The sequence below is a fragment of the Prionailurus bengalensis genome, chromosome A1, assembly GCF_016509475.1.
Source record: "Prionailurus bengalensis isolate Pbe53 chromosome A1, Fcat_Pben_1.1_paternal_pri, whole genome shotgun sequence".
NCBI classification, from domain to species: domain Eukaryota; kingdom Metazoa; phylum Chordata; class Mammalia; order Carnivora; family Felidae; genus Prionailurus; species Prionailurus bengalensis.
This window is the reverse complement of record NC_057343.1, coordinates 238,147,852-238,158,527: the sequence shown is the minus strand read 5'-3', so window position 1 is coordinate 238,158,527 and position 10,676 is coordinate 238,147,852. Positions and strand designations below refer to the sequence as shown.

Here is a 10,676-nt window from a genome sequence, read left to right as displayed (position 1 = left end):
TCCTCCGCTAAGTACTCGAGCGCGGACTGGTTTTGACTGCATAATCCTGGTGTGGTGGGGAGGATAATTGCATTTGAAGAACCAAGGCATGTCTGCCATCATCCGTCAAGGAACAAGGGAGCCATGCAGGGCGAGGCGCTGGCCAGGGGAGGAGGAAGAAGGGAACATAGGAGAGGCATGAGCATGTACAAGAATGGCATTTTCGGAGAAGGTCGAGGAATCTGTGAAGCACAGTCTGGGGTTTCGGGGGGACAGAGGTTGACAGCAAATACGAATGTTGGCCTTGGGTGTGGAACCTGACATTCTGAGGGGCCCAGGATGTGCCCGGGTGCCCAGAATGGGGGCGTTTGGTGGCCCCGGGGGGCAGGAGCTAGGGTGTGCAGAAGTCCTGTCCTATGGAACCCTTAGAAGCTGGGCTGCCTGGGCAGGATTTCCGGCAGTGACAGTTGGTTCAGGGAGGTGGGAAGAGACGCGGGGGGTTGGAGGTTAGCTCAGGCATGCCGTGTGGAGCAACTGATGCTGAGGGAGAACGGAGGCCTGACCCTGACCCGGGAAGTTGATGCACCCCTGACCAGGCAGGTCAGGTAGGTTTTGCCTCTGGGGGAGGGGCGCTGTCCCCAAAGGTGAGTTTCTGGAAAGCAGGAAACAAACGCCCCCGTGGGTGAGCTCAGTGGGCACCGAGTCTCGGGGAGCTGCGGGCCATCACTGGGACACAGGTGCTCGCTGACTCACGTGCCCACTGCAGTTTGGAGTCTGCACTTGACCGTGACTTCCCAGTGTCGTGGGGGGACAGTGGAGCCCTACGGTACATCCCTTTATACCAAGAAAAACAAAATTTCTCATGGTAAAGGCAACTTCCTGTTCCAGGAGCCAGATGGCACACGCCCTTTTTGGGATCTGCCAAGAACAGCTCGGAGAGGCCCAGTGCATTCAACGAGAGTTGATGAGCCTCGTTTCTGGAGCCAAGACTGACAGCCACCTTGGTGGTGGAAGGTTCCATGCACTACGGGCCCTGTTCAGACAGCTTCAGTGGGAAGACGTTTCGGGGCTTTGGTCACATTGTGCAGATCGTAGTACTTTAGAGCGGAGGGAGGGGAGAGGGACAATTCCGCGGCCTTCCGGGGCCAGTCACGTTTTGTTACCGTCACAAAGAACTTACCTGGTGTCCAACAGGCAGTTCCCTGGATGGGGCTGGTACTCAGTCTCCCTCTGTCGCTGGCCCGGCGAGGAGTTAGCATACTCTCTGAAGCTGAAGCTAACAGTTTGCGTTTTCCTCGGATGAGGGTGGTTTGGACTGAGATGGTCTGCTGAGCTGACCACTCTCACATTTACTGGGCGACCCATGGATATCTGAGAACATTCCAGAACCTAGAACAAGGAGGGGCCCACCTGAGCCCCTCAGGCTTGGCCGTACCCCCCTTGTAGGATGAACCCGTGTGGCCAAGTGCCCCTTCAGGAAAGCTGTTTGCCTCACCCGGCCCGCAGGCTGGTCTGTGCTCAGTTAGACACGTCCTCACCTGGTCAAGTTCTCAGGCGAAGGCACCCGGGCACAGAACCCTGAGGAATCTGGTGAGATGTTGGCAAAGTTCAGGGGCCCTCAGGTGGTCTGACGCTGACTCTTCTCCTCCCCTCACTTTTCCAGGGAGACTGAAAGCCGTTTTCACTTCCTGGGACCTAATTCCCCTGTAAAAGGAAGCATTTGCTCCAAGGGCCTGGGAAGCCATCGCCCCACTCACCACACTCAGACTTTAAGGGGGAGTCTCGGTTCTGCTCCCCTCTTGTCGGCGAGGTGATCATCTGCGTGCATTTCCCAGTTTGGTTCTCTTGAGCCAATACTACCGAACACGGTCACTTGCGGTGGAAAACGTTCAGGCTTCCCCAGGCACAGCTTTATTTTGCCACATCCCGCCCGGGCAAACTGGGGGCGGTATTGGGAGAGTCAGTACATCGGGGAGGGGAAGTAAATAAAAGCTGCAGTGCTGTTAGAGCCAGGCTCAAAGCCCGGGGGCGACTTGACCACCTGTGTGACCTCAGACAAGGCACTCTCCCTCTCTGAGCCTCCAGTTTCCTCCTTTATAGGTCAGCAGCAAGACCAGAGTCTTGCAGGGTCACCCGAGGGACTGACGGAGAGACTGCATGTGAAATTACTATACACTGACTGTCGAGACGGTGGGGGCATTGTCATGGCCATGCTTTTCCATACAAGAGACGCCTGGATTCATCACACTGCGCAGGGGCAAAATCAGAGTCAGCAAACCTTGTGCAGAGCATCAAAGGGGCTTCAGATTCCAGAGGAGAATAGACAGGGCGGGACGAAGCAGGGGCCGTGCATCACTTACGTTCTTCAAGTGACAAGATGGGAAGTGGGGGCCTCTGCTGAGCTCCGCAGCCACCGGCAGGAGAGCGTGGTCCCATGAGAGTGGGGCTCAGACCGACTCTGCCTTCCGAGCAGATCCTGAGCATCATGTAGCTGAAAGAGAGTCAGAGGGGCGCACAGGAGGCTGATAAATTTGTGTGAGCGTTTCCTTCCCCGAAATCTGAGGTTCAAAAATTAGGGAAACATGAAGCGAGAAGATTAGACGTGTTTTTAATTGTGCTATTTCAGTTTGCAAATTGGCAAAAGAATAACACTATCACCTTGTTGGAGACAAAAATAAGTCTTATGTATGTATGTATTTACTTTTGAGTGGAAGACCAAGGTGTTATTTTCAGAACCAAGAAGTTGCCACATCTACTGTTAGTAACACACTGAGAATCTGTGTTTGCAATGCTGGGAGGCTCAGTGAAGACCTTACACATCATATTTTAACAACTATATTAATGTTCTAAAGATGAACAACAGACAGGGGCTGATCATAAAACGGATAGAATGATGTATATGCATTGTTTAACATCCTTTCAGTTAATAAGTATGAGCTTTAATAACATTTCCAGGTGTTTTAATTTTTTTAATATTTATTTTTGAAAGAGAGAGAGGCAGAGCATGCGTGGGAGAGGGGCAGACAGAGGGAGACATCGAATCTGAAGCAGGCTCCAGGCTCTGAGCCATCAGCACAGACCCCGACGCAGGTCTCAAACCCACGAAGGGCGAGATCATGACCTGAGCCAAAGTCAGATGCTTAACCCACTGAGCCAGCCAGGTGCCCCAAAGATTTTTTTTTAATGGTCACTGGTATTGTGTGGATGGATTCCTTCAAATACAAATTTTTCACGTAATGTAACTTCACATTCATTGACTTACATGTTTGAAATTGAGCAAATAGAAACTGCCTCAGGTGTTTGATAATCACTGAGTCAGTCACACACCTAGGATTGTGCTCGTGAAACAGGCTTTTCAGTTCTGCACCTGAGCAAATTCATGCTTCTGGAGGTTTTGCAAAATTTTTCAAGACACAATCTGAGCATCTTCAAGCTAGCAATAAATGTCCAAAATGAAGAAATCTCCCCCTATTCAGTAGCAGTAAAATACCCTTCTCCCCACGCCATGGCTTAGAGTTCACTGCACACACACAATTATGTTTGAAGGAAGAACAAACTTTCTCCTTGTCTTGTATTTAGAGCGGAAAATCGATGTGATTGGTGTTCTAAATTACACATTGTTTGAGAAACAGGTAAATAAGTGATTATTTTATTTGGCTTCTAAGTAGCCCCGAATATGCTGGGTGAGTACAAATGGTTTAGAAGTGATTGCAGGGGATTTCTGTAAAAGAGAAAGATGTTATTTCTAATTATGTATTTTAACTTGTGTGGGCATGAAAACATCAGATTGCCTTGAGGTTGCCACGGAAGCATTTCTTCGGTTGATTTTTTAAAAAGTTAATGAGTAAAATATATAGCATGTCTGAAAGAGAATATGTGTAATGAGACCTTGGAGACCAAATGCCATTATGACAACATTTCCCAGTAGAAAAAAATATATATATGTAATCAATTATTTAAAGTATATAAATTTAAATATATAGAGCTATATAAAACTTTTTACCATATGTAAGAGAGAATAATTAGTCAAAAACAGATTTTGCTAATTGTGTCATGAATTTCTTTTTGTTTCTCTGAACAGGGCATCCAAGGAGGGGGAGGGGGAGGAATTCTGGTGACATTTTGTTTAGTGAGGAAATTTAGGTTTACTGTTTTAAGATAAAAGGTTATGATTAGGACAGACACTCAAGGCCTGAAAAAATAAAGACTATTGAAATTGTTGAGAATATGAGGAAGACGTAGCACAGTCTCTGGGAGCTCTGCTTCCGGAGTGACGCGGTATCTTCTGGCTCTGGGGACCCCCGAGGGCTGATTGTTCAAGCCACCGATGGCATCGCCATGCAAGATATTGACTCAGGCGGATGAAACAGACATGCAGAAATTGAAAGATCTGCTACTTCTTCTTCCCATAGTCTTGTAATGGCACGTTCATGCACGCTCTTCAACCGTGTCAAGACCCCCCACTTTCTCCTTGGACTACCCTGTAACCAGCAACGACCTCTCTCTTGTTGACCTCCACATCCACGTAGGTGATACACCGCCTTCCTTTCTTTTATTTCCCCGCCTCCAGTAATCTGAGTCTGTCTCTCACCTAGGCCTGCCTGATAAAGGCATTACTGTCTGTAATCACCTCTATCTTTCTAGAATACCCTTCAGGTAGCCATGCTCCGGAAAAACTCTCCAAGCCCGTCCCACCCTTTGCTTCACCGGGAAACAAGTTCCTGGGTGCTGGCTTGTTCTTCTGTCTACACGAGTCTTCCTCAGAGAGGGTTTCCCTGACCACCCCATCAAATTCTAGCCCCGTCTTGCTTTGTTTTTGCTCGTAGGAGGTGCAAAGAAGCTCCCAGGCTCTCATCACACTGGAAGAGTGCTTCACTGAGATGAGAGCCCCTCAGGGCAGACCCCTGCTCCTTGCTCACCAGCCGGTCACATCCCTGTGACAGCTCCCTGTATAAGAATGACTAATTCCATAAAGAACCCACACAGTGCCTGGCATATAGAAGGTGATGAACAGTGTTCATCCACTTTCCTATTTTTATTTAGTGAAAAGTTGTCCGTCATGAAAAAAAAATATTTCAGTAACAAAAGGAAAAAATCTCCTATAGAAAAAGCTGTGCAGTGTTTCAGAGTGTAACTCAGACGTCTGAGCCATGTGCCAGGTGGGCGGTGTAGACAAATAGCTGACTCACTATCTCTTCTCAAATGGCCCAGTCCACATAAAAATGGAAGTGTCCATTTTTCCTATTTATCAATTGTGTAAAGCTAACCACATGAAAGATAATGAAGCCACATCTCTATGGACACAGATAATCACATGAGAGTAGAAGCCAGATAGCTGCTGTGAAGAATGTTGTGGATTGAGTGTTGGCGCTGGTTCCCCTCCATTCATATGCCGAAACCCTAATTCCCAGTGCGGTGGTACACGGGGGCGGGAGGTGACTAGGCCATGGGGTGGAGTCCTCGGGGTGGGATGCCTGCTCTTATAGGAAGAGACAAGGTGCTTGCTTCCTTGGTCTGCTCTCTGACTGTTAAGCGCACAGGGAGATGGTGGCCATCTATGAAACGGGAGACCCTCCTCAGACACTAACCATGCCTGCACTTTGACCTTGGACTTTCAGAATGCAGGACTCTGAGAAACAAGCAGCAAATAAAACCTATAATGACTTGTTGCAGCAGCCTGAGCAGAACAAGACCAAGCCATGCATATTTGGAATCCAGATAGTGTGCATGTCCAGGGAGGAGGCCACACGGCTTACCAACCTCTCCTCGTATGTTGGTCAATGATCCTCGTTTAAAGTTAAGGGAGATTTTCTCTAATTGGCTTTTTCAGCAAACAGTAAAATTCCTTATCCGAATTGTGTTTTCCTTACTTTTGGCTAATGAAGTGAACTAGTGGCATGATTCGTTATTAGGAATTAGGAGATGGGGGGCATGTTTAATAAATGATGTAACTCACACGACATGTACCACGGAGCTAGGGCCTTTTATCTGAGCTGTGAAATTACGTATTCAATCATCAGCTGTTTTGCATATTCTCTTGGACTTGGGTTTTTTTGCCAACATTTCAAACATCCCATGCTCAGAACTGTATTTGAGGCTGTTGTCACCCCCTCTTTCCCTGTCCCCAGCCTTGCCCAGCCTTCTGAGTGGCAGGGCTCTGCACCCAACTGCAGAGGTGGGCACCGGGGTCTTTGAATGACCCTCTGTGGTGGTCCTGGCAACCGGTGCATCACTGGATGAGTCTGCCGGGCCATCACACTCCGTATTGACTCTCCCTCCTCATCGTATCCCAGGCTGGCTCGTCTTCCAGCTTTGACCTTGAGCAGGAGCGTTTGGTGCGTATGTGGGAAACCAGAATGAACTTTTAGATGTTATAAATATAAAAATTAGAAGACCTTGCTCCATGATACCGCACCCTTCAGTCATTTCTCACCTGACTTTTAAAAAAGCGAAGAACTTGGGGCCCCTGGGTGGCTCAGTTGGTTGAGTGTCTGACTGCGGCTCAAGTCATGATCTCACAGCTCGTGAGTTGGAGCCCCACATCGGGTTCTGTGCTGACAGCTTGGAGCCTGGAGCTCGCTTCGGATTCTGTGTCTCCCTCTCTCTCTGCCCCTCCCCCACTCGCACTCTCTGTCTCTGTCTCTGTCTCTCTCTCTCTCAAAAATAAACATTAAAAAATTTCTTAATAAAGTGAAGAACTCTCCACGGCTGGGCAGACCCCAAGGGCTCTGGCAGGATCACTCTTCTCCCTGTGCCTTACTTTTCCACCATCTCGGTTCCCACTATTTCTTGAGTTTCCCAGAGCTGTCTTCATTCAGTTCCTTAAAAATGGTAAGTGGCTGTCCGCTTCATGGCATCCTCCGTGCTATTTCTTCTGTGTCCCACCGCCCCAGGTCTGAGTGCAAACGTTACTCCCCTCCATCCCAGAGCTGGTCTGACCGCCGCCCGCCGCCCCCCGAAACCCACTAAGTATCTCATGTCCTTTGTATGATCTTTTCATCATGTCTGTTCTTTCCTCCCAAATGCTTATCACTGTGCGATGCTCTAACAATGTGTGGCCTTACGTGTGTAAGTCCTGTGCCTCCTGGAGCCTGAAAGTGTCAGTTTACTGAGTATGTCACCCAGTGCCTGATAATGGGGGGCATTCGATGGTGGGGGGATGTCTAGAAGGACGGATGGGTAAGTGTGTGGAGAGATAAAACCTGAGGGGACTTCGAGACAAAAATCCTTTAGGCCATCTGAAGAAAATCAAGCTTAATCACCTGAGAACAAGAGGAAGATAATACACCTTCGTGAGTTGATTTAGAGTGACTCCACACTCTGCTTTAATCACCTCTTCTTTTGTTTTATTTTTTGTACACATTTTGCAACAACTGGTCTTGGAAGCTCAACAATATTCTTCCAGGAATAGTGTCAGACAACCCCAGGGCATAATTACGTAGAAAACACAATTTCCCTTGAATAAATACGTCTCTGCAGGTGCTGATTTGGGCATACAAGAGAAATGTGCGGGACCTTGCATTTCCTCGCTGCTACTGAAAGGAACTTATTTAACGTGGAAAGCTGGTTTCCGTCTGTCCTGGTCCTTGAGCAGGGAGAACACGGGGTGCCCGCCTCTTCTCCCGGGAGCTGTCACTTGCACATTATCGCGCCAGCCACAGTTCAGATCCTTATCACACACTTAGGCTTGCCATGTTTTCATCTCGTACTCAGACATATTTTTTCCCCCTTGGATGATAGTAAAGGGCATCTTCAGGCACCCTCACCTCTCATATTGAAGTGTGAATTTGTCGTGGTGGATTAGATTAATCAAAATGGCCTTAGAAGAAAAATCTCCATGTGTGCTTCTCAAACTCAATTTCTGTCAATTTTTTTTTATAGAGACACTACTTTCTGTAGTCTATTCTCACATGCTGTTTTCATATTTCTCATGCAGCTGAAGATGTATTTATCCCAACCCTTGGTGGCTTGCATTTAAGCTACTGTTTAAATTTATGCCCAAGCGGTGAAGGCAAGGGTTAGAAAAATACCATCAGAATTGGAAGCAGGCAAGATTTAAGCTACTTGTCTTCAGTAGAGGAAATCTTTAGAACACTTGAACTGCCTTCAAACTTCTAAAAATCGTGTATTTGGGAAGTTTAATACAAGCTTATTTGAATAATGGTGCTACAAATCTAAAACACTAATATCAAAATAGTTTACCAAAACTTTATCCAAATGAATCAATGTCTTGGAGCGTTTGCATTATTCCTACATTCTCATCTATTTCCTTTGTCAAAGAAAAAAGGACCAAAAAAAGGGAAGGATAATTAACCAGTAGGATAATATATGGCAAACAATTTTAAACATATATCTTATTAACAAACAAAAAATCAAAAAACACTTTTAATGTTCTCTGCCCAAACTCAGAGAATTTTGTTTATATTATAATTTGGCATTTGAAAATGTGCTCTTTGGGGGCGCCTGGGTGGCTCAGTCGGTTAAGCGTCCGACTTTGGCTCAGGTCATGATCTCACAGTCTGTGAGTTCGAGCCCTGCGTTGGGCTCTGTGCTGACCGCTCAGAGCCGAGAGCCTGTTTCAGATTCTGTGTCTCCCTCTCTCTGACCCTCCCCCATTCATGCTCTGTCTCTCTCTGTCTCAAAAATAAGTAAACGTTAAAAAAATTTAAAAAAAAAGAAAATGTTCTCTTTGGTGAGATAAAATTGTTATGATCTTTTTTCTACCTACAATAGATATTTATTATGAAAATAATGGGAGTACTTGCAAAAATAATGTAAAATCACCTACAGTCCTTCTATGCATATTTATTTATTCCCTCAAAATAAGATCATAGAGTAAGAGATTTTACAGTTTCCACTTAACAAATGGAAATTTTCCTATGATAAAATTCATTCTGAATTTCACATTTATACCCTCTACTCTAATAAGGAATTTCCTTCTCTTTAAAATATACAATAAAGGGATGGACGCTTTATTGCCTACAGCTTAGAATACATGCTTCACTAGCTCCTCAGCAAAACTCCTACAAATGGAATCATTTGTACAACAGTATTCATATCTTGAAAGAAATGAAATATCTGTAGCCAGATTGCCCTCCAGAGAGGTTGCCTTCATTCAGACATTGATTGAACCACAGAAAAGGAAAGTTCCCCAGTTTTCTCCCAACTTCATCACCAACAGGAGTTATAAGCTCTGTAAGCCCTGATTGACAAGAGAAAATGAAAATGAAATGTCCTTTAAAATGTCAGTACCTTTTCTTTCAGGAGATAATAGTTGTCTGTTTATGTAATTTGCCTTTTTGGGGGGGGTATTGATATTGGTATGTTTTGGTATTTTGGATATTGGTATTGGGCATTGCCCGAAAAGAAAAGAAAAGAAAAGAAAAGAAAAGAAAAGAAAACACTTTTAGTGTTACAGTTATTCTCTCTTTCCTGGTCTTCTGCATATCTCTGATGTATGTAACATCCAAATAAGTGTGTGGAACTTGAGCTACTGCCGTGACAGGGAATTTGGTATTAGACTTACTCTGTGGCAATCAATAGGTATAAAAACACAGAAACTATAAGGCAGAGTCAGCAGACATCGGATGATAACCCATGCAGGGCTACGGTATTTGAGAGAAGTTTTCTCTCCGAGGGTGTCTTCTAAACTTTCCGTGCCAGCAGACAGAGCCCAAGCAGAGTGTGGCTGTCCCACAGGATGGTGTGAATAAGAATGCAGAAAGGCATGCTAAGGTGACCATGATTTGTAGGGGGTAGGTTACCATTAAAAACAACACCACAGAGTGAGCATGAGCAGGGGAGGGACAGAGAGAGAGAGAGAGAGAGAGAGAGAGAGAGGGAAGCCCAAAGCAGTCTCCATGCTGCCAGTGCAGAGCCTGATGTAGGGCTCGAACTCATGAACTGTGAGATCATGACCTGAGGTGAAATCAACAGTCAGATGCTTAAATGACTGAGCCACCCAGGTGCCCCCAGATTGACATTTTAGAACTATCAAATATGATATCTAAAAGTTAAAGTAAGTCAGTGGATAGGTTTAGTGGCAGACTGGGCACAGAGAAAAATAGAATTTATGAATTCAAATCCATGAACATTAATTACACAAATTACAAAACTGAGATAAAACCAAAAGTATAGCCTATGAGTGATGAAATGAGATGGGTAAGTGGTCTAGCACACATATAAACAGACTCTGCATGCGTGTATGTGTGTGTGTGTGTGTGTGTGTGTGTGTGTGTGTGTTATCTGGGGGGTATTTAACAAGCTGATTATAAAACTTACACGAAAGTGTAAAGAACCCAGAATAGTCAAGATACTTTTGAAAATTAGACAACATGGTCTGCTGGATATCAGGATATTATTCTTGACCTTGGATATTATTCCAAGGGTATAATAGTTTGGATGGTAAAGACAGAAGCCAAGACAAAGAAGAGTAATGGATCAGAGTAGGGACCGTAGAGAAAGATGCACACCTGTGCTGACAGTTGATTTACGACAAAGATAGCCATTTACATAAATGGAGAGATGATCATGGGTACTGAATGATGCTTCGGGCTTTTGGCGGGGGGGAAATCTTAAGTAACGTTGTCTTCTCTTCTTCAGTCAGGATAGTTGCAGTTTGCTCAACTGTCTAGTGGTTTCTATCTTGTCGTAGTTTCTGTAAGTTGTTTATGTCTGTGATGATCTCCTTTGAAACA

At 45.5% G+C, this 10,676-nt stretch overlaps 1 long non-coding RNA gene across 1 annotated transcript; it reads left to right on the top strand.

Annotated features, from left to right (window-relative positions):
- The first annotated feature begins 1,424 nt into the window (after positions 1-1,424).
- On the top strand, positions 1,425-5,834 carry LOC122480067. Its single transcript, XR_006296510.1, has 3 exons — positions 1,425-1,569; positions 4,806-4,982; positions 5,598-5,834. It is a non-coding gene; the product is annotated as an uncharacterized LOC122480067 (long non-coding RNA).
- Positions 5,835-10,676: the final 4,842 nt, after the last annotated feature.